General features: G+C 41.6%; 1 protein-coding gene across 10 annotated transcripts in view; it reads right to left on the bottom strand.

Annotated features, from left to right (window-relative positions):
- The window catches only part of tnrc6c1 (trinucleotide repeat containing adaptor 6C1), a 725,104-nt gene that overhangs the window by 174,639 nt on the left and 527,830 nt on the right, over positions 1 to 22,635 (bottom strand). Inside the window, exon 1 of one of the 10 annotated variants that reach the window (XM_068058109.1) lies at positions 5,598 to 5,618. The exons of the other annotated variants lie outside the window; for them this stretch is intronic. The gene's annotated coding sequence lies outside the window, so the exon portion shown is untranslated. Of the gene's footprint in view, positions 1 to 5,597; positions 5,619 to 22,635 lie in introns of those variants that run through there. 10 annotated transcript variants of the gene reach the window in all.

Here is a 22,635-nt window from a genome sequence, read left to right as displayed (position 1 = left end):
CACTCGATCATTACCATCAAGCCAGGAAACCAACTCTTGTTCAATGAAGAGTGCAGGAGGGCATGCCAGGAGCAGCACCAGGCATACCTCAACATGAGGTGTCAACCCGGTGAAGCTAACCACACAGGACTACTTGCCTGCCAAACTGCGCAAGCACCATGCGATACACAGAGCTAAGCAATCCCAAAACCAACGGATCAAATCTACGCTCTGCAGTCCTGCCATATCCAGCCATGAAAGATGAAGGACCTGATGGGATCTACCCCAGAATACTGATGGAGGCAAGGGAGGAAATTGCTGGGGCCTTGACAGAAACCTGTCTCCTCATTGGCTACAGGTAAGGTCCCAGAGGACTGGAGAATAGCCAATTGTTGTTCCTTTGTTTAAGAAGGGTAGCAAGGATAATCCAGGAAATTACAGGCCGGTGAGCCTTACGTCAGTGGTAGGGAAATTATTGGAGGGGATTCTTCAGGACAGGATTTACTCCCATTTGGAAACAAATGGAATTAGCGAGAGGCAGCATGGATTTGTGAAGGGGAGGTCGTGTCTCACTAACTTGATCAAGTTTTTTGAGGAAGTGACGAAGATGATTGATGAAGGAAGGGCAGTGGATGTTGTCTACGTGGACTTCAGTAAAGCCTTTGACAAGGTCCCTCATGGCAGACTGGTACAAAAGGTGAAGTCACACGGGAGAGGTGAGCTGGCAAGATTGATACAGAACTGGCTCGATCATAGAAGACAGAGGATAGCAGTGGAAGGGTGCTTTTCTGAATGGAGGGCTGTGACTAGTGGTGTTCCGCAGGGATCAGTGCTGGGACCTTTGCTGTTTGTAGTATATATAAATGATTTGGAGGAAAATGTAACTCGTTTGATTAGTAAGTTTGCGGACAACACAAAGTTTGGTGGAATTGCGGATAGTGTTGAGGATTGTCAGAGGATACAGCAGGATATAGATCGGTTGGACACTTGGGCTGAGAAATGGCAGATGGAATTTAATCCGGACAAATGTGAGGTAATGCATTTTGGAAGATCTTATCCAGGTGGGAAGTATACAATAAATGGCAGAACCCTTAGGAGTATTGACAGGCAGAGAGATCTGGGCGCACAGGTCCACAGGTCACTGAAAGTGGCAACGCAGGTGGATAAGGTAGTCAAGAAGGCATACGGCATGTTTGCCTTCATCGGTCGGGGCAGAGAGTATAAAAATTGGCAAGTCATGCTGCAGCTGTACAGAACCTTAGTTAGGCGACACTTAGAACATTGCATACAATTCTGGTCGCCATACTACCAGAAGGATGTGGAGGCTTTGGAGAGGATACAGAAGAGGTTTACCAGGATGTTGTCTGGTCTGGAGGGTATTAGCTATGAGGAGAGGTTGGATAAACTCGGATTGTTTTCACTGGAATGATAGAGGTTGTGGGAACAGAATTTTCGAGAACAGAACTATTGGGGAGATTTAAAGTGAACTAATCAATAAAGTATAGCCTACTAACAAAATAACCTCGGAGCTGCACAGACAGCTTATCAGAAATGACTTCATAACTTCAGGGCTGCAGAGGCAGCTTATCAGCAGAAACGAACAAGACAGCTGCAGACTGCTTAATAATAACTCTTTGTATAACAGTCAGCCTAACGGTTCAAAAGGAGATAAGGGGATGGGAAACTGAAGTAAGAAGTTAAAAACAAATTTACAAGGCAGTACCCCAATCAGGCCCCGACACCAAGAAACTGCAGAAGTTTGTAGACCAATTGGGGACAAAGGGTAGGTGTTACTGATTTGTATGAATAACTATAATAAGGCTTGATTTGGCACGAAGAGTTCAGTTTAGGGGGGTTTAGTTCAGTGTATGTGTTGCTTTTAGTTTTAGTTCAGTTCTTTGTTAAGTTTTCTGAAGATGTAACAATTAAGTACTGCAATAAAGTTTCTTAAAGCTACAGTCGGACTTCGTCTCTTTTCGTGTAACCCATGAGATCAGAAAAAACTGAGATCCAACAGAGGTGGAGGGGCGACATGATAGTTTACAAAGTCATGAGTGGCATGGACAGAGTGGGTAGTCAGAAGCTTTTTCCCAGGGTGGAAGAGTCAGTTACTAGGGGACATAAGTTTAAGGTGCGAGGGGCAAAGTTTAGAGGGGATGTGCGAGGCAATTTTTATTTATTTATTTATTTATTTTTTACACAGAGGGTGGCGAGTGCCTGGAACTTGCTGCCGGGGGAGGTGGTGGAAGCAGGTACGACAGCGACGTTTAAGAGGCATCTTGACAAATAAACGAATAGGATGGGAATAGAGGGATACGGACCCTGGAAGTGCAGAAGGTTTTAATTTAGACAGGCATCAAGATCGGCGCAGGCTTGGAGGGCCGAATGGCCTGTTCCTGTGCTGTACTGTTCTTTGACAATTAAACAACTAACTGGAAGAAGTGGCTCCACAACTATCCCCATCTTCAATGATGCGGAAGCCCAGCACATCAGTGCGAAAGACCAGGCGGAAGCATTTGCAACAATCTTTAGCTAGAAGTGCCGAGTTGGTGACCCATCTCGGCCTCCTAATGTCCCCAGTATCACGGATGCCAGAGTTCAGCCAATTCGATTCACTCCACGTGATATCAAGAAACAATTGAAGGCACTGGATACTGCAAAGGCTATGGGTCCTGACAATATTCCAGCAATAGTACTGAAGACCTGTGCTCCAGAACTTGCCGCACCTCTAGCCAAGCTGTTCCAGTACAGCTAGCATCTATCTGGCAATGTGGAAAATTGCCCAGATATGTCCTGTACGCAAAAAGCAGGACAAGCCCAACCCAGCCAATTACCGCCCCATCAGTCTACTATCAATCAGTCAAGTGATGGAAGGCGTCATCTACAGTGCTATCAAGTGGCACTTGCTTCGCAACCACCTGCTCAGTGATGCTCAGTTTGCGTTCCGCCAGGGCCACTCAGCTCATAACCTCATTACAGCCTTGGTTCAAACATGGACAAAAGAGCTGAACCCAAGAGGTGAGGTGAGAGTGACTGCCCTTGACATCAAGGCAGCATTTGACCGAGTATGGCATCAAGGAGCCCTAGCAAAACTGAGGTCAATGGGAATCAGGGGGAAAACTCTTTGCCGGTTAGAGTCATATGTAGCGCAAAGGAAGATGGTTGTGGTTGTTGGAGGTCAATCATCTGAGCTCCAGGACATTACTGCAGGAGTTCCTCAGGGTAATGTCCTAGGCCCAACCATCTTCAGCTGCTTCATCAATGACCTTCCTTCAATCATAAGGTCAGAAGTGGGGATGTTCTGAGGCAGTCCATGTAGAAATGCAACAAGATCTGGACAATATCCAGGCTTGGGCTGATAAGTGGCAAGTAACATTCGCGCCACACAAGTGCCAGGCAATGACCATCTCCAACAAGAGAGAATCTAACCATCTCCCCTTGACATTCAATGGCATTACCATCACTGAATCCTCACTATCAACATCCTGGGGGCTACCATTAACCAGAAGCTGAACTGGAGTACCCATATAAATACCGCGGCTACAAGAGCATGTCAGAGGCTAGGAATCCTGCGACAAGTAACTCACTCCCCAAAGCCTGTCCACCATCTACTCGGTGCAAGTCAGTAGTGTAATGGAATACCCCCCAGCTCCAACAACACACAAGAAACTCGACACCGTCCAGGACAAAGCAGACCGCTTGATTGGCACCCCATCCACAAACATTCGCTCCCTCCACCACCGACGCACAGTGGCAGCAGTGTGTACCATCTACAAGATGCACTGCAGCAACTCACCAAGGCTCCTTCGACAGCACCTTCCAAACCCACAACTTCTCCAACTAGAAGGACAAGGGCAGTAAATGCGTGGGAACACCACCATCTGCAAGTTCCCCTCCAAGTCACACACCACCCTGACGTGGAACTATATCGCCGTTCCTTCACTGGGTCAAAATCCTGAAACTCCCTTCTCAACAGCACTGTGGGTGTATCTACCTCACATGGACTGCAGCGGTTCAAGTAATTAGGGATGGGCAATAAATGATGGCCCAGCCGGCGACGTCCACATCCCATAAATGAATAAAAAATATCCCAAGCACCCAAGATGAAATGAACTGCCTCAAGCCCAAAAGTCTCAGTTCCCAGTGCAAGTACAGTCAGCCCAAAAAGACCAGATATATTAATGCATTCCTTCTGGAAGCACTATGCAGTCAGATATGTTGATACTTCATAAAATATGTAAATGAATGTCTACTTCCATGAAATGCATATGGAAATGTACAATGACCTAAAAATGGAAATGCACACTTGCTTAATTATAATTATTTCATAAAATATGTTCAGGAACATACTTTGTAAAATTATTAGACATATAGTTGTATGTGAATGTATTTTCTTGAGAAACAAAAAAGCCCACAAATCCTTGATACCACTGTGATGCCATTACTGATAGTAGCTGGTTTTGCATGTTGGGAGATGTAGTTAAAAACGTTATGTTTGCAAACAGACAACAAACCTGGCCAGAAAATACAACACAATTACAGAATACCTCAAGACGACTCAGTTTCTGCTTCTGACAATTTTAAAAGGCTTTATTTTGTAAATTCAAATCAGTAATTCATATAAAGCAGCACAGTGCAAATTTTAATGAGAGAAACAATCTGAATTTGAATGAAGTGGAATAGACTGGAATGTGAATTACTGATTTGAATTTGCAAAATAAAGCCTTTGAATTATCAAGTAAATGGCACCACTACTTCTTCACCATGCACTTGTTTTATTGGTGAATACGAAAAACAAGTTTCCTTCCAAAGATGACAGAGCTGAAATCTGCACCATAGGACTGGCTTATCGACGAAGTACATTTATGGGCCAGAATTTGCCAGTAAAATAGCTAGTTTAATGTGTATGGCATTATTTACTGTATAAAACATTCAGCAATTGGTGGTGAGGAAGAGATATCCTGCATGAATTGCGAATTGTCTCAAATTGCTGTACAATTTTCACCCGTTGTTAGCTTCGCAAAAATGGCATCTCACCACCAACCTCTCCGTGAGTTTCAAGAAAATGCTGAATTGGCACATTAATTACCAACTAAACTCACCTTTGAAAGTTAAGGTGCTACTTCTTTGCGCAAGAACTCTTATAATGATGAGACTTATGCTCCCACAACGCCATTCAACCTTTCTGTCCCAGAAAGGGAACAATTGAAATTATGGAGTCTCATTCCCGCAGGTCAATTGTTCTTAGGGATTTAAAATTTAAAATGCTTTCATTTTCCTTTCTTTTTTTCTCTTTCATCCAATATTTCCTGTATCTGATTTGACTCTTAATTCATCCTACCTCCTCGTCTGCCATTCCTTCCTCCCCCACAATCCTTAAATCTCATTCATTAAGGAGACAAACTCCTGGCCATTCACCAGATGCTCCTTTGACCTTGCCACACCATCAACGTGCACTTCCAGCAATTTGTGGTACAAATTTTTTCCAAGCTAAAAGGTCAAGAGGGAAAAGGTCTAACCGGGCATTCCAATCTGAGTTTCTGATCATGAGATTTCTATTCTTGAAATGTTTAAGCATTTCCTTCTAACAATAATTCAGATATCTTATGATTACATACCTTATAAAAAGAACCTTTGCAGTAAATAGCTAGCAGGAATATCAAAGTCTGAAACAGTCTCTTGCATTATTTGCTGTAATTCAGGTACAAAAGTAAAAGATCCCCAAGAGAAGGGACATAGGACAACAGTGAACACCAATTTGAAGGTTTTGAGCAGAGATGCAGTAAAATGCAGGGACATTAACAGGATGTGGTTTTCTCAGAACTAAAACTGAATTGCTCAGTACGTCCAGAAATGTGCAACCTGACCACAAAATGGGTAATTTAACAAACCACGATTTGAAAATGCTCATTACTTTCTTTTTACTGTTTTCGTTATGCCTCTCATGAAACAAACCTTGCTACAAATTCAAAAGAATTGAAATTTTACTCTCTACCTTTTGTTCATTTGGTTTATCATATTATATAGGAACAAGCAACATTTGTTTAAAAAAGGAGTATATGGACATTGATCTCAAAGGCTCTCAATATAAAATTACCCTCAACTGGTTGATCTTACATAGCACTTGATATTTGGCCTCAAGTCCCTATACACAGTCTTAACGGTAAGCTGGCTTAAAGGGCAGGGGATAATTGGATCAAGCCATGCAGATTTAATTCAGTCCCCGTCATAGTCATACATTCTGCCTTTACTTTGATTTCCATTATATAAATTGCTACGACTACATTTATAATGAAAACTGCCAGTGTAAAGTTCGCACATTATAATTACATCCTCTTGTCAATGGGGAGGACATCCGCTGGAGATAGGATGGCACAGAACTATAGAGTGATTACAGCACAGGAGGTTGTTCTTCAGCCCATTGAGCCCTAGCTGACTCTCGGCAAGAGCAATTCAGCCAGTCCCACTACCCTTCCCTAGCAATTTTTTTTATTTCTTCAAGTACTTGTCTGATTCCTTTTTAAAAGCCACAACTGAATCTGCCTCCTCCATCACCCTTTCAGGCAGTGCATTTCAGATCATAACCAGTCACTACACACAAAAGAAGTTTTTCCTCCCGTCACCTTTGGTTCTTTTGCCAATCACCTTAATTGTGTCCTCTAGTTCTTGACCTTGCGCCAACGGACAGTTCCTCCCTATCTACTCTGTCGCGCCTACTCATGATTTTCAACAACTCTATCAAATCTCCTCTCAACCTTCTCTTCTCCAAGGAGAACAACCTCAGCTTCTCCAATCTATCCACATAACTGAAGTCCCTCATCCCTGGAACCATTCCAGTAAATCTCTTCTGCACCCTCTCTGAAGCCTTCACATCCTTCCTAAGGTGCAGTGCCCAGAATTGGACACAATATTCTAACTGTGGCTGAACCAGTGTTTTTTGATAGAGTACTGTAACAAGGAAGTTATAATGATCCTTTGTCTCTAAGAGTTTTGCCATGGTTTATTCAATATTGGTCAAGAAACGCTGCACCACTGAAGTTGCAACGTTTGCTTACTGAAGTGACTAGTGACACTGAACCCAAGAACCATCTAGTGCAATAACCCAAAAATGGAACAAGTCTATCCTTTGTGGCAATTAAGATGCCTGAACAAGTCAATCCTGCAATAAAGCACTGTGGGTGATTTGACCAGTCAGCCTAGCTCACTACTGTATAAGCAGAGCAGTCTTCAGGAGCTGAAATTCTTCCCTCCTTCGCTTAGCTCCAGACCCAAGCTAAAGCCTCAACTAGGAACTGGCTCACAGTTAGACCAGCAGCACTGGTCAACCATGCCTCAATGCCAATGGAACTACTGCAGCTTTTCTGAGCATTTTTCCTACTTTTTTAAATTATTGTATAATTACAGTGTAACACGTTTACATAAGCAGTTTCTAGTACAACCATGAATGCAGGAATTCATCATGGAAAAAGCTGACTAGAGGCATGCGCAGGCATATCACCAGTCTCTCTCTCATGGTGTTCAACATGAAGGTATAAATATGGTCTCTGTTGTCAGTCTTTGATGTCTTCAAGTTGCTGTTTCTATTGCTTAGCTGCATCTCTCCCCTCAACACATTGGTATTTTTATGTCATCTTCTGCTTCTCTCATTATTCAAATTTGCAGTTCTGAATAAAAGTGTCCTGAACTTACAATGTGTCCCTCAATTTAAAATGTATTAACACGCTTACATACACAAAGTACCGCTACAGAAATGTTTAAAAAATAAAATATTTCACTTGAGGCAATGATTAGTCTCGGGCATTTTTTACTCTTTGCTGTAAAAAGTCACACCAACAAGTGAACAGCTATGAGAGATCTACATGCCATTTTCTGTACACAAAATCTGACTGAAGATGTATGCTGGCATTATGCAGAATGCCTTTAGCTTCCTAGGCAAAGTCACTTTAAAAGGCTTTTCACTCGTCAGTTATAGATTAAAAGTTCATTTGTTACCTTCTTAGCTTTACTTTGAGTTTCTGGCAGTCAAAGTAATTATTTTTACATAGGAAAAAAAAGCACTGGCCAAACAGATTCATGGCACTGCCTGGTACACAATTTAAATAGCAGCAATATTTTAAAGTAAAAAAAAATCAAATTTCTCCCATCTACCATAAAAGCATACTCATCGAGCTATGGATATACAGGATGGCATTTTACAATTCTTGCTCCTACCACTGGCATCAGCATAAACCTTCATCTAGCAATACAATATAATCATGCTAAAACACCACCCTCCTACACCTGCAATCTTCATGGTCTCCAAGTGAGATTTCTAAAGGTTGCTTCATCTTGCAGAGGCCTACTGGGCCCAGGTTGAAACTGGCCAAAACTGTTAAGGAGGCATCACAGAAAGGATAATTTTCAGTATATTGTGAAAGACTGACATGAAGACTTCAAAAATCAAAGTCACAGTGCCACCCAATGGTAATCTATCACAGTTCCCGTTTCCTGCTGTACTTCATTGTCTGATTACGTGGCTTTGGTCAATGTACAACAAATTCACTAGCTTTACAAAAAAAGACTAGAGGACTAAAGCTACAAGATAACAATCTTATTGAGGAATCATTAGAAGGCAGAGCAATACAGTCAAACGTGCCTTTATTGACAGTGCAGAACAATTTAGTTTCATCTAACCGCAATATGCCAAAAATGTCTGTGGACATTACAGATTTTAACTGCTGCAAACAAAAATATTTTGATCACAATGCGTTTATCTAGAACTTGAAGATGATTTCCTGCTTGGAAATTAGTTAAAAAAATATTGTCTCATTGGAATGCAATTTGATCTGGAGAAAAGAAAAAAATCCATATATCTCAATTTGTGAAGGTCGCTCCACTTGCCTGAATTATCAAGCATTTTTAATAACCATTCTTGACGGTCAGATTTGCTCATTTAAAATCAAACTCCATAATCTTCCCGCTTGAAACTGTATCAATTGAGAGAGTTTAGCAAACAGTGAGGATGAAGAACTACTTTAGGAAGACATGCATAGTAGAATGGGAAGAATATGTAGCAAAACGTGACCGTATATTTTGGTAGGGACAACCAAGAGTGGGAGGAAACACTCAATGGAGAGACATTTTTAAATGAAGGTAGACCTCAGTGACCAAATATTTAAATTCCCTGAAAGTGCTAGTAAATAAAACCATTTGATAGGCCAATAGTGTTTTGGGTTCGATTGATTAGACATACAAAAAAAAAGAGAACAGGATATGATAAATTTGTACAAGGCAAAGCTTAGACAACAGAGCCCATTAAAGAAAGGGCATTAAAGCAATAGAGAAAACAATGTAAATCCATCATAATTATGTCATGGATAGGGAACTATTGTTATAAGTACAGCAGTTGCAGATCAGACGATTGCATCTTTTAAGGGAAAGATATTTGAAGCAGAAAAACAGTCATGGAGAGAGCTGGGCAGTGGGATACTTCCGATTGTACTGATCCTTTTAGTGAAACAAAAATGATGGCGTCAACTATTTTATAAAGCAGGTTGGGTTCTGCAGCTGGCGACAGGGTTGCTGGGTGAAACCAAATTGAGGGTGCACTTCAGCACCGGCACCATCTTGTTCACAGATTCAAAGAGGTTTCTGATATACTAGTGTCTTCAATTTTGCGTCTGTCCCCGTCACCAGCTGCAGAACCCAGCCTGCTTTACAAAATGGTTGAAACCATCATGTTTGTACTGATCCTTTTAGTAAAGCAATCAGAATTGTCCCACTGCCTAGCTCTCTCCAGGACTCTTTTACTGCTTCAAATATCTTTCCCTTAAAAGATGCAATCATTTGATATGCAACTACTTTCTTTAGAATAGTTTCCCATCCATGGCGTAATTCTGATGGATTTACACTGTTTTCAATTGCTTTAAATGGCCATTCTGTAATGGACTCTGTTGTCTAAGCTTTGCCTTGTACAAATTTATCATATCCTGTTCACTTTTGTATTCTATGTCTAATCAAACCCAAAACACCACTGGCCTATCAAATGCTTTTGTTTACTTGCACTTTCAGGGAATTAAATATTTGATCACTGAGGTCTACCTGCATTTAAAAATATGTCTTTCCATTGAGTGTTTCCTCCCATTCTTTGTTTTCCCTACCAAAATATACAGTCACACTTTGCTACATAAAATTTCTTGACCACCCGTCTTCCCATTTTTTATTTTTATTTTAAAAAGGGTTGTCATAGGTCTGACATATCTGGAAACCCATTACCATGTTTAAAAATCTGAAAACCCAGTAACTAAGAAAATCGACATTCATCATTGGGGGGTTTTCTGTTTGCTCAGTATGCAGTGCACACTCTCTTTCCCCATAGTAACACATCCATTTCGCCAAGTCTGGAGAGCTTATGTGCAGAACCAAGGCTTAGAGACCACCCCCCCCCCCCCCCACCAATTGCAAGTGCAGAACCACAGCAGCATCTTCTTGCATCACTGTAATCAAAACATCGTAGGTACTGAGCCCTTTTGTTTCAAATCTCCATTTTCACGAGAAATATAATGGGTACCAACTTTCTAAATTCCAGAGGACCTGCAGAGAATAACTTGCATATTAACTGCCTTGATATTCTGATACTCAAGTCCAATGTTGCATGCCAGGCTTACTCCTTGTCTGCTTAATCCAGGGCTTCATGAGGCTGACTCTCCTTTCCAAGTATCCAGCAACAGGTTGGTCTGAGTACCAGAGCTTTCACTCACTCTCCCAACTCCACCTTACAGATAGAGGACCAATCTTTCACCTGGGCCAGAAAAACATCTTACATTGCACATCTCAGAGTTCTGAACCACAAAATACTCCAAAAGGTCCCCATATTAATCAATATTTAAGACAAATGTCTCTTGCATTTTCCCCGATTATACCACTGAGATCCTTTCTTGAGCCATGAAAGTCCATATGAATTACATTTGGAGCAGCCACTCTCATTTTCCCACTGATTAAGATTGTGATACAATAGTCCATGCTAGTCAGGACAGGCAAGCTTAGTAAAGCAAATAGCCAACCCAGGCCAGAAGATAAAGAGGCTGAGGCCTGGTGCTACAGAATGAAAATGCAGCTAGATACTGTGCAAACAATAATGTATTAATGGCTAACAAACCAATCTACAATATTAAACTTACTACAAAATAATACATTAAAAAAAAAGAGAAGTTGTTGCAATTTCTAAACTCAAATAATCCAGCATCGTCTCACATCTTGTGTTATTTACTTCATTGGTAATATATTAGTGCAATACTTTTTCAAAGGTACAAAACAATTATATTTTAAACAATGCTTTATGATGCAGGTCAAAGGAAGAGTGAACAAAGGTGAGATTGTACCTAGAAACATGAGTATTGCAAATGAGAAAAAAAAGTGGGGGCAGGGGGGGGAGAAAAGGTGGTGGGCAAATTATGATTTCTCCAAGTATTTTAGCATGGCACATTTATCGAGATTTAAAATTACTCACTGCAAAGAAGAAATCACAGGTCTGCAAACATCTTTTACTGTGAATTGCTATTAAGTTCATTTCAAGCCCTGTTTGACAAAATATCTTTATTTAGTCTTTTCAGATTAGAGAGTATATATAATTTAGATCAGTTCTAGGGAAAGAGCTATGTGTAGTAAAATAATTAATGGAAATACCCTAACTTGTTTTTCTCAATGGGTTGCCGGACAAATACGAAGATCTATCACGTCTCCAATTCAAGGCTAAGAAATCTATGATCCACCTATATGTTTACTGTGGAGGTTGTTTAGGGAGCACTTGCTGAGACTGCTGGATAGGTTTGTCCCGATGAGGCAAGGAAGGGATGGTAGGGTGAAGGAATCTTGGATGACAAGAGATGGGGAACAGCTAGTCAAGAGGAAGAAGGAAGCTTACTTAAGGTTGAGGAAGCAAGGATCAGACAGGGCTCTAGAGGGTTACAAGGTAGCCAGGAAGGAACTGAAGAATGGACTTAGGAGAGCTAGAAGGGGACATGAAAAAGTCTTGGCGGGTAGAATTAAGGAAAATTCCAAGGCGTTCTACACTTATGTGAGGAACAAGAGGATGGCCAGAGTGAGGGTAGGGCCGATCAGGGATAGTGGAGGGAACTTGTGCCTGGAGTCGGAGGAGGTAGGGGAGGTCCTTAATGAATACTTTGCTTCAGTATTCACTAGTGAGAGGGACCTTGTCGTTTGTGAGGACAGCGTGAAACAGGCTGATATGCTTGAACAGGTTGATGTTAAGAAGGAGGATGTGCTGGAAATTTTGAAAGACATGAGGATAGATAAGTCCACGGGGCCAGACGGGATATACCCAAGATTATTACGGGAAGCGAGGAAAGAGATTGCCGCGCCTTTGGCGATGATCTTTGCGTCCTCACTGTCCACTGGAGTACCACCAAATGATTGGAGGGTGGCAAATGTTATTCCCTTGTTCAAGAAAGGGAATAGGGATAACCCTGGGAATTATAGACCAGTCAGTCTTACATCGGTGGTGGGCAAATTATTGGAGAGGATTCTGAGAGACAGGATTTATGATTATTTGGAAAAGCATAGTTTGATTAGAGATAGTCAGCACGGCTTTGAGAGGGGCAGGTCATGCCTCACAAGCCTTATTGAATTCTTTGAGGATGTGACAAAACACATTGATGAAGGAAGAGCAGTGGATGTGGTGTATATAGATTTTAGTAAGGCGTTTGATAAGGCTCCCCATGGTAGGCTCATTCAGAAAGTAAGGAGGCATGGGATACAGGGCAATTTGGCTGTCTGGATACAGAATTGGCTGGCCCATAGAAGACAGAGGGTGGTAGTAGATGGAAAGTATTCAGCCTGGAGCTCGGTGACCAGTGGTGTTCCGCAGGGATCTGTTCTGGGACCTCTGCTCTTTGTGATTTTTATAAATGACTTGGATGAGGAAACGGAAGGCTGGGTTAGTAAGTTTGCCGATGACACAAAGGTTGCTGGAGTTATGGACAGTATGAAGGGCTGTTATAGGTTGCAACGGGACATTGACAGGATGCAGAGCTGGGCTGAGAAGTGGCAGATGGAGTTCAACCTGGAAAAGTGTGAAGTGATTCATTTTTGAAGGTCGAATTTGAATGCAGAATACAGGCTTAAAGACAGGATTCTTGGCAGTGTGGAGGAACAGAGGGATCTTGGGGGTCTACGTCCATAGATCCCTCAAAGTTGCCATCCAAGTTGATAGGGTTGTTAAGAAGGCGTATGGGGTGTTGGCTTTCATTAACAGGGGGATTGAGTTTAAGAGCTGCGAGGTTATGCTGCAGCTCTATAGAGCCCTGGTTAGACCACACTTGGAATATTGTGTTCAGTTCTGGTCGCCTCATTATAGGAAGGATGTGGAAGCTTTAGAGAGGGTGCAGAGGGGATTTACCAGGATGCTGCCTGGACTAGAGGGCATGTCTTAAGAAAGGTTGAGGGAGCTAGGGCTTTTCTCATTGGAGTGAAGGATGAGAGGTGACTTGATAGAGGGGTACAAGATGATGAGAGGCATAGATAGAGTGGATAGTCAGAGACTTTTTCCCAGGGCGGAAAGGGCTATCACCAGGGGGCATAATTTTTAAGGTGATTGGAGGAAGGTTCAGGGGAGATGTCAGAGGTAGGTTCTTTACACAGAGAGTGGTGGGCACGTGGAATGCACTGCCAGCGGTGGTAGTAGAAGCAGATACATTAGGGGCATTTAAGCGGCTCTTGGATAGGTACATGGATGATAGTAGAATGAAGGGTATGTAGGTAGTTTGATCTTAGAGTAGGTTAAAGGGTTGGCACAACATCATGGGCCGAAGGGCCTGGACTGTGCTGTACTGTTCTATGTTTCTTGCTACATGGAGTGCACATTCACCCTTTTCGGGACACATCCCACTTAGCAGAACCGGAGAACTTGCGGGCAGATCGAGAGCGACAAGGCTCGGTAATACGTTCAGGTGAGGAGGGGTCAAAGGGCTCTGCTCTTTTCTCTCTCCTTGTTTGATCACAACAGGTTTATTTCTTTTTTCTTTTAAGTGGATATACTTGTCAATTCAGTAAGTGTTTATGACCACGGCATGTAAACAGTTAAAAGAGCACCAGACAGGTTTTCTTAAGTTTAACAAAAAAAGTTAGCTTTATTGTACTTAAACTGATTTTAAGTAAAATAATAAAATACGCTCCAACTTTCTCACCCACACACAAATAGGTTACAGAGTGGAGAAGGATAAATTGGTCAAATTGGAGTCCAGAGAAATAAAAGGGGTATGCAGTCTGTGGAGGTTGGTAACTCGGCTGGCTTCAGGTTGAACTTGGTTGCTGACTTTCCTTTGGTGATCCGGAGGCTTCCAGTTTGAGGATGTAGATGGCTGATTCGGTGGTTCGCCGGGAGGCAGCAATGCGGCTGATTTCCTTCAAGGGAGTTTTGGCCCGTTCTTCCCGGAACCTTCTCAAAACTCACTAGCTCCACCTCAGGATCAAGTAATTAAGCACAGTGAACAAACTAACACAAACACACACAGATCAATTAAACCACTGAACACTACAGTTTATATGTCTCAGTGGTCACAGTTAGCAGACAGAGTTTGATACTTGCAAGGTTTGAGTGGTTCGTCTCCACCAGTTTAATATTCAGGTTTCCAGCCGGTGGATTAAAAAAAAAAATCATTCGACATATCACGAAAACGTGACATCAGGTAATCTATTCTGTACTGCGCCATAATTGTACAGTTTAAACCAGTTAAATCCATGCAGGGCACCAGTAAGCTACCAACTGGTTATCCAGCTCATACCACCCTACCCATTCAGGCTTTTGTCTCCAACATTATCTTGATGCAACCTTGGCACAGCAGTAGCATTCTTGCCTGTTAAAAGGTTGTGGGTTCAAACATCTCCATGGGGGCAGCACAGTGGCGCAGTAGCTAGCACTGCAGCCTCAGTTCCAACGACCCGGGTTCAGTTCTGGGTACTGCCTGTGTGGAGTTTGCAAGTTCTCCCTGTGACCGCATGGGTTTCCTCCGGGTGCTCTGGTTTCCTCCCACATGCCAAAGACTTGCGGGTTGATAGGTAAATTGGCCATTGTAAAAGAAATTGCCCCTAGTAGGAGAATTGAGGGAAGGTGGGGATGTGAGAGGGAAAATGGGATTAATGTAGGATTAGTATAAATGGGTGGTTGATGGTCGGCGCGGACTCGTTGGGCCAAAGGGCCTGTTGCGGTGCTGTATCTCACGATGACGGAGTTGAATGCACAATTTAGGCTAAATCTCCAATACTGCAAGGTCAGAAATGCCAATTTTCAGTTGAGATATTAAACAGAGATCCATCGGTATCCATATTTGCTTTAAACTTGCTACATCTTTAACTTTTGCCATTTGTAATGAAAGGACATTGACCTGAAACATTAACTCTATGTCTCTCTCCACAAATGCTCCTACACCTGCTGAGTAATTCCAGTGTTCCAACTGAGGCAGGAGTAATGCAGTCAATTCAGTACCAATATGCCACAGGTCTCAGCATATTATTAAAGTTTTCCCAGCTGCTGGAAATTAGCCAAATTAAACACTTTAGTAAGCCCTAGAATAAACAGACCAGACATCTTTAGACAACACATTAACTATTTATTAATAAACTCAATCTTAACATTAAGACAGACCTATGTCTAAAGACCTTATAAATTATTTTAACCCAAGCCTCCCCATGCGTGAACACACACACATACATTCAAAAACTATCACGGGTTAACCGGTTTTTAAAAATAGTATTTTTTAGCAATAAAATAAGTAGATGAGTTGCTACTGAAAGTCCTGGTGAGTTACGTTCCTGGTTGGTGAAGCATCCCAGACTAGAACAATCAGATGTTAGTCTAAGTCTCCAGACGAATTCGAACAAAGTATTTTGATAGGCATTTGAAGCACTTGTTGCAGCAGGTGTCACACAGTTCTTAAACAAGGAGTACAGCCACAGGTCTATTTGAATTCTAAAATTGGTAGTTTTTCAGTAAAAATTTTACTGAGAATTCCAGCAAACACAAATGACAGAAAATCCCTCTTGAAGACAAATATTCTTTTTCCAGGGATTTTTTTCCCATCTTAGGCAATAACACAGCCTGTAATTAATGCAGTTTTTCTGCGAAGAGAAATAGACAGCTTCTTCCTTCAGTGGATGCTTTGCTGGACTCTAGTTCAAACCAGTTGAAGCTAGTCTTCATCCACAGTTAATAGTTACAGTACACCATGTGGCCTTTTCTCGCTGCTGCTGTGGCCTAAGAAACAGGTGCAGCTGCTAGCACACTGTGCTCAGTCTTAAAGGCACACTGTTTTTAAAAAAAGAGTCTGAAGGTCACACTTTTTTCCTCCTCTGTTTAAAACAAAGTTCCGTGAAACCAGGATGTTCTGTTTTTATTGCAATCTTCCCTCTCAGGTGGGCATAAAAGACTCCATGGCACTAATCGTAGGAACAGGAGTAGGTTATTCAGCCCCTCGAGCCTGCTCTGCCATTCAGTAAGATCACGGCTGATCTGACTGTGGTCTTGACTCCACTTTCCTGTCTGCCCCCATAACCCTTGACTCCCTTGTCTATCAGGAATCTACTTAACTCAGCCTTGAATAAATTCAATGACCCAGCCTCCACTGCTTTCTGGGTAAGGGAATTCCACAGACTAACAAGGCTCAGACAAAAAAATTCTCATCTCTGCCTTAAAAGGGAGACCTCTTATTCTTAAACTGTGTCCCCTAGTTCTAATCTCCCCCATAAGAGGAAACATCTCCCAGTAATCGAAGAGGAAAGTTCGTGGTGCATGGCACATATCTCCCTCAACTAACCACAAAAATTAAAAAATTATTTAGAGATACAGCACTGAAACAGGCCCTTCGGCCCACCGAGTCAGTGCCCATCAACCACCCATTTATACTAATCCTACATTAATCCCATTACCCTCTCACATCCCCACCTTCCCTCAATTCCCTTACCACCTACCTATACTAAGGTAAATTGGCCATTATAAATTGCCCCATCAACCTGCAAGTCTTTGGCTGTGGGAGAAAACCGGAGCACCCGGCGAAAACCCACACGGTCACAGGGAGAACTTGCAAACTCTGCACAGGCAGTACCCAGAATCGAACCCAGGTCGCTGGAGCGGACGCTGTGGTGCTAACCACTGCGCCACTTAATTGGTCTTTATCCCATTGCTGTTTGAGAGAATTTGCTATTCTTACAAGTGCTCGGTTTTAAAAAAAAAAACGCTCTGTGCCTTTAAGACTGAGAAAGGGATTTCTCTGGGAACAGTGAATGCTGAACTGGGTGGGGCAATTGCAAGGCAATCTGTTTTTCCAAGCCATTCAGCAGAGAGGAGAGAAATGACTGTCGCATGACGGGCTGCTGAGGCGTTTTTAAGTTTCTCTTTTGCAAGAAAAGACCACTTTGGGCTGGAACCTGTTCGGGAGACCCGAGAGAGAACTCTCTCTGAAAAAAATCAGAAGACCAGTTTGCTGCTAGAATGAGTAGGAAGACAGCCCAGAAACACACTCTTGAAAAATAATTCCTGTATCAAGGGAAATTCTAATCTCTTCATGAAGTTCAATGAACTTTGAAGGAATTGCAAATCGCAAGTATGGGAGCTAAAACCCTTGTTGCTGTTTATGCCTGAAGAGAGAGAAAAAGACCCAGGAAGAGGAGTTGCAACATTCTGCGGAGAATCACTGCTTTGGAGAAAGGCTCCTTTGCTGAAGGAAATCACTACCTCAAGTGAGTCCTGTTGCATTATTGTATTTTTGGAAGCTCCTGAAATCTCAAGTAAGTTTCTACTGTTGGACTGCTATTTGGAAATCCAAGTAGACCTGTTGCTACACCTTTTGCTGGGAGATTTGTGTGATGCCTGCTGCAGATGAATTGCCTTCAACACCTAGCCACCACAGACTGTTCATTAATTTTACCTGGAAACTTCAAGTGGCATCTGACTATTTGACTCTGGGACACCTCACTGTTGCAGAAATATTCTACCAGAAGTTACAACCCAGTTGTTTTATTATTCCTAAGAAATCATTATAACTTAAACCAATCCTTTAAAACTGGTTAACTGTTGGGTTTTGAATGTGTGTGTGCATGAGGGTTAGGAAGAATAAAAAGTTATAAAAATTTGTTCATTTGATTTATCTCATTGTTTAAAATAATAGTTAATTTGTTGTTGTTTAAAGAAACCTAGTTTGGTGTGCTATATTCTGGGGAATAAATAGTGTTTAATTTGGCGAATTTCTGGTATATGGGAAACTTTACTACTATGCTGTGACCTGTGGAGTAGTGCAACTGAATTGACAGTGCATTACTCCTACCTTGGTCGTAACACTATGGACAAATTGGCTTCCCTACATTACAACTGTGACTGCACTTTATTGGTTGTGATGCACTTTGGAGTGTTGAGATTGCAAAAGGTGCAACATAAATTCAAGTTCTTTCTTCCTTTCAAACTAAGTGAGAATAATCCCTGGCACAGTTACAAGAGCACCCTCCCAGATTCCATTTGTGAGCAAAGCTGACAGGCTTATCTACCAACAGTGTCCTGGAATGCTACAGACCTGTGTAGAAAAGGAGTATTTACAGGTGCAAATATAGGGACTAAAAACAAAATTGTAGATTCAGTCATAAAAAGGTACATGTGACTCTATTCATATATAGGGCACTGAATTTGAAAAGAAAGTAGTGTTGAATTCATTACAAGGCATTGTTTACGCCAAGTAATTCTCAGCACCCCAATATAGAAATGATACAAGAACTATAGAAAGGATATTGCAAGTATTACTAAAATGGTACTAAGAATTAAATCAAAAACTTTTCAAAATATAACCGAAACTATATGCTATGATATTCAGAACTCGTGGGTGATCACAATCAGAAGTGTTAAACTACAATTTCCTTATTTACAACTTCAGTTCCACTTTTTCCTTAAACATTTAATGGTTTTATTTATTTTTCACCAGTCTTTTTAACAATCTCTTTAAAGACAAGTACAATCAGGCAGTAAGCTGGCTGACCAAACGGGAATATTGCAAGGTTCTACAGAAACAGTGATTCCCGCTGCAGTTGGATGAAAGAGCATTATATAATGAGGGTAAAAAAAAATGACAGGGAAGAAAGGCAAGTTAAGTGGAAATAAAGCAAAGACCAAGGGGAAAAAAATAGGCAGAAGGACAGTTAGCAGAAGGGTAGAGGGACCTCGAGCTCTGGGGAAAACAAATCAAAACTAAAAGCAGCTGGGACCTTGTTATGCTATTATTCCATTGCCATCTGTTTTCCCCTTCCCTCTCAGTCACCTCATCCATGCACCTTAAAGATAAGAGATCAGTTAAGTCAAATACCTTTATCTGGTCAACACTTAATTTTCATTATAAAACTAGTTTCACTTTTTCAGCCATTTTATCAATGAGAACCAGGTAGATACTTGGAGATAAGCAAGAAATATGCCTTCTGAGATGTCCACATCGGAACTGTGACAGTCTGATGACTTGTGGGGTTATCACCATTTTGCTAATTATGTGCAGAAGACCATTTAAACCAAATCACTTTTCATATATGGAAATTGTTAGACTCAGTTAAGTTAAGACAACAGATTGGTAGGAACAGCCAAGCAAGTTTCACTGTGTTGAGGGTGTAGCACAGCAAAAACAAAAGTCTGACAAATTGACTAACAGTGAAGGCATACACCAAGATTTAGTACAGGAATGAAGGGAATAGTTGCATCAGTTTGCTTTAAGTTGCTGGAAACCTCCAAGGAACAAAGTTGGTAGAGGACTTGTCCCTCTACTGAATTTCCATGTCCATTTCCAGTCTTGTTATAAGGGTCTGAACAATAACAGACAAGTACCTCAGTAGGATCACAAGTTTAAAAAGTGGCAGCCTGACAGCACTGGTTCAAAGTTACTGCATTTTGGTTAACTGGGCACTGTTTTAAGAGAAATGCAGCACGGTACAGGAGAGAGTACCTACTTTTCAACTAAATCAAAAGATGGCTGTTGCCACAAATAATTATTTGGTCAGTTTCTTTCAGAACATATGGCTGGGAGAACAGAATACAAGGTGAAGATGCCAAAGGAATATGCTAATAGGCAAATGTTGGAGAAGGAAAGGCAAGAGAACAAAAATTATTTTTAAACAATACACAATGTTTAGCAATACTGCAGCAATTTGAAAGCATTTGGTTGAGGAATGGCATTATATAATTAAACAAAGCTAGTTAAGTCATGGCACTGTAAAACTACAAGTCTAAGAGTAGCTACAACAAAAGAAGATTGGTGGCATTACAGAGCCAGGAGGATTTTGTTTCAACAAAAGGGCATTTTGTCTCGCAACATAATTTGGATTAAAAAGGGATAATGGGAACTTTTGGATGCTGTTATAGAGCTCCTTGACTGTAGGAGAAGGTAAGGACTGTGAAAGTGCCAGGACACTGATCATGAGTGTGTTCAATTGCATAGCAGAGGAAAAACAGAGGACATGTTCAGAGAGGTACTGTAAGGCTGCTTTTTTTACCCAGTTTGAACTAACAGTGTTATAAGCTATCCTGGGCATAATCTTGGAAAATGAACCAGGTAAAGTAAATAAGGAAATCAGGGAGCATCCAGGATCCAGTAATTTTATTAACAGACTTGAATTTGGATACTGAACTTGACAGAGGATGAAATGAAACTGAATTGTTTGAAACTATTAAAGTCCAAATAGGAAAGAAGTCTGACAAATTCAAGAATCAGCTAGAGAAACTGCAATTAACATTTCATTCCAATAAAGTCTAAGCAGTAAAAGGGCAACAGAGTCCAATGCAATTAAGTAATGATGGAAACAGCAGTATAAAGGGAAATGCATTTAAAAAAGTGAAGAGAATTGAGACATAATAAGATTAAGTAAATTAAGAGGGGGTCAGGGGGGTTTCAGTAAAGCAATGCTGGCGAAGATATTTTAACATTTTGTTTATGGAACACCTATCACAACCATTATACAAGAATAAGAAACAGGTGACACTTCTTTCCTAAAATTTCCTTGGTATTATTGCTAAACATTTTGAAAATAAGCATTCAATATTTTATAGGCACAAGAGTCTGTATCAATTCAGTATGCCTATAAAATTCTACCATGTCACAGTGGCACAGTGGTTAGCACTGCAGCCTCACAGCTCCAGGGACCCGGGTTCAATTCTGGGTACTGCCTGTGCGGAGTTTGCAAGTTCTCCCTGTGACCACGTGGGTTTTCACCGGGTGCTCCGGTTTCCTCCCACCGCCAAAGACTTGCAGGTGATAGGTAAATTGGCCATTGTAAATAGCCCCTAGTGTAGGTAGGTGGTAGGGAATATGGGATTATTTAGGGTTAGTATAAGTGGGTGGGTCTTGGTCGGCACAGACTCAGTGGGCCGAAGGGCCTGTTTCAGTGCTGTATCTCTAAATAAAATAAAAATAAAATAAAATGTCAATGCAAAGGCATTACAATGCCCTAAAATATTTAATCAGCAGTGTAAAATGACACTTTGGCCCACTGGATAGGTTAATTAGTAACTCAAGGCACTGTACGTTGATTAGGACTGTAGTGTTTGAATTAATAAAATTCAGCCCAAGAGGTTTTTTTCAAAAAAAGTATTCAGGAAACCAAGGTGGCACGGTGGATTAGACATTGACCCTTCATAGTTGACATCTGGGTTCAATTCCAGCCCTGAATGATGGGCTGAAAGTCTTCTCTGCTGGCTGCAAGGGTCCTTTGTGAAATGAGTTTGGCCTGGATCTAGAAAGTTCCCATTGAGTATGGGCCTACAGCACAAACTGGCCCTATTCAGCACTAATTGGCAATCTCAGACAGCTGTTGTGTGAAATGGAAAATATGTCATGAGGATGTTCCTGAGGCAGGGTTAATGCATGTTGCTAGGACAGAGTATTTACCTGGCTGTGATATACCTGGCCTGGCAATGCTTGATGCTAATACTAGAGTCTTCATTTTGCCTTGGGTACAAGGGGTCAGAGTGAGTGGCAAGCAGTCTGGATGATATACTGTTGCCCTAACCCTGCAGAAATCACTTGGTGACTGGCAGGCAAAAGCGGGATTGTGAGCAGCAGGAAGTCACAACCAGGAACTCAAGTAAACATTCCCTAGCACTAAGGGAAATGGTCAGGGAGGAGGTTAGACAGACAAGCCAGGGAACACAAGGCCCAGTTTCCTTGCAGATCCAGGATGAGCACTCCTGCCCAAAAATATTTTAAAAGTACCGAAATTCCAAGGCCTCTTCTGACTCCATTCCTATTTGCTACCAGGTTTCACTGCCATGTTTGGTACTGCATGTGATTTGTGTGATCCGTATCAAAAATCACATCAGGGTCCTAATTGCACCACAAGACCCTGACTTTACCATACTTGAGGCCCTCACCTACTGCGATGGATGCCTCAGACACCTTTAAATACCTAAAAGTTAAAATGGCAGTAGGCAGGAGGAGTATGTCGTGAATGTAGTGTTAAGTACTCTACTGCTTTTTAACCCTGCTCGTTCATCTCTTTCCTAGCAGCGGGAGAATAATTGAGACACACATACCCAAAATGGGAATTGATCTATAATTGAGAACTAACATAGATTACCGTGATGATTAGTAAAATAATTTAAAAAGTCAAAACAGGAGCTGTACCACTACCTAGTATGGAGAAAGT

This window comes from Heterodontus francisci, chromosome 26 (genome assembly GCF_036365525.1).
Source record: "Heterodontus francisci isolate sHetFra1 chromosome 26, sHetFra1.hap1, whole genome shotgun sequence".
In the NCBI taxonomy this organism is placed as follows: Eukaryota; Metazoa; Chordata; class Chondrichthyes; order Heterodontiformes; family Heterodontidae; genus Heterodontus; species Heterodontus francisci.
This window is presented reverse-complemented; position numbering and strand designations above follow the sequence as displayed.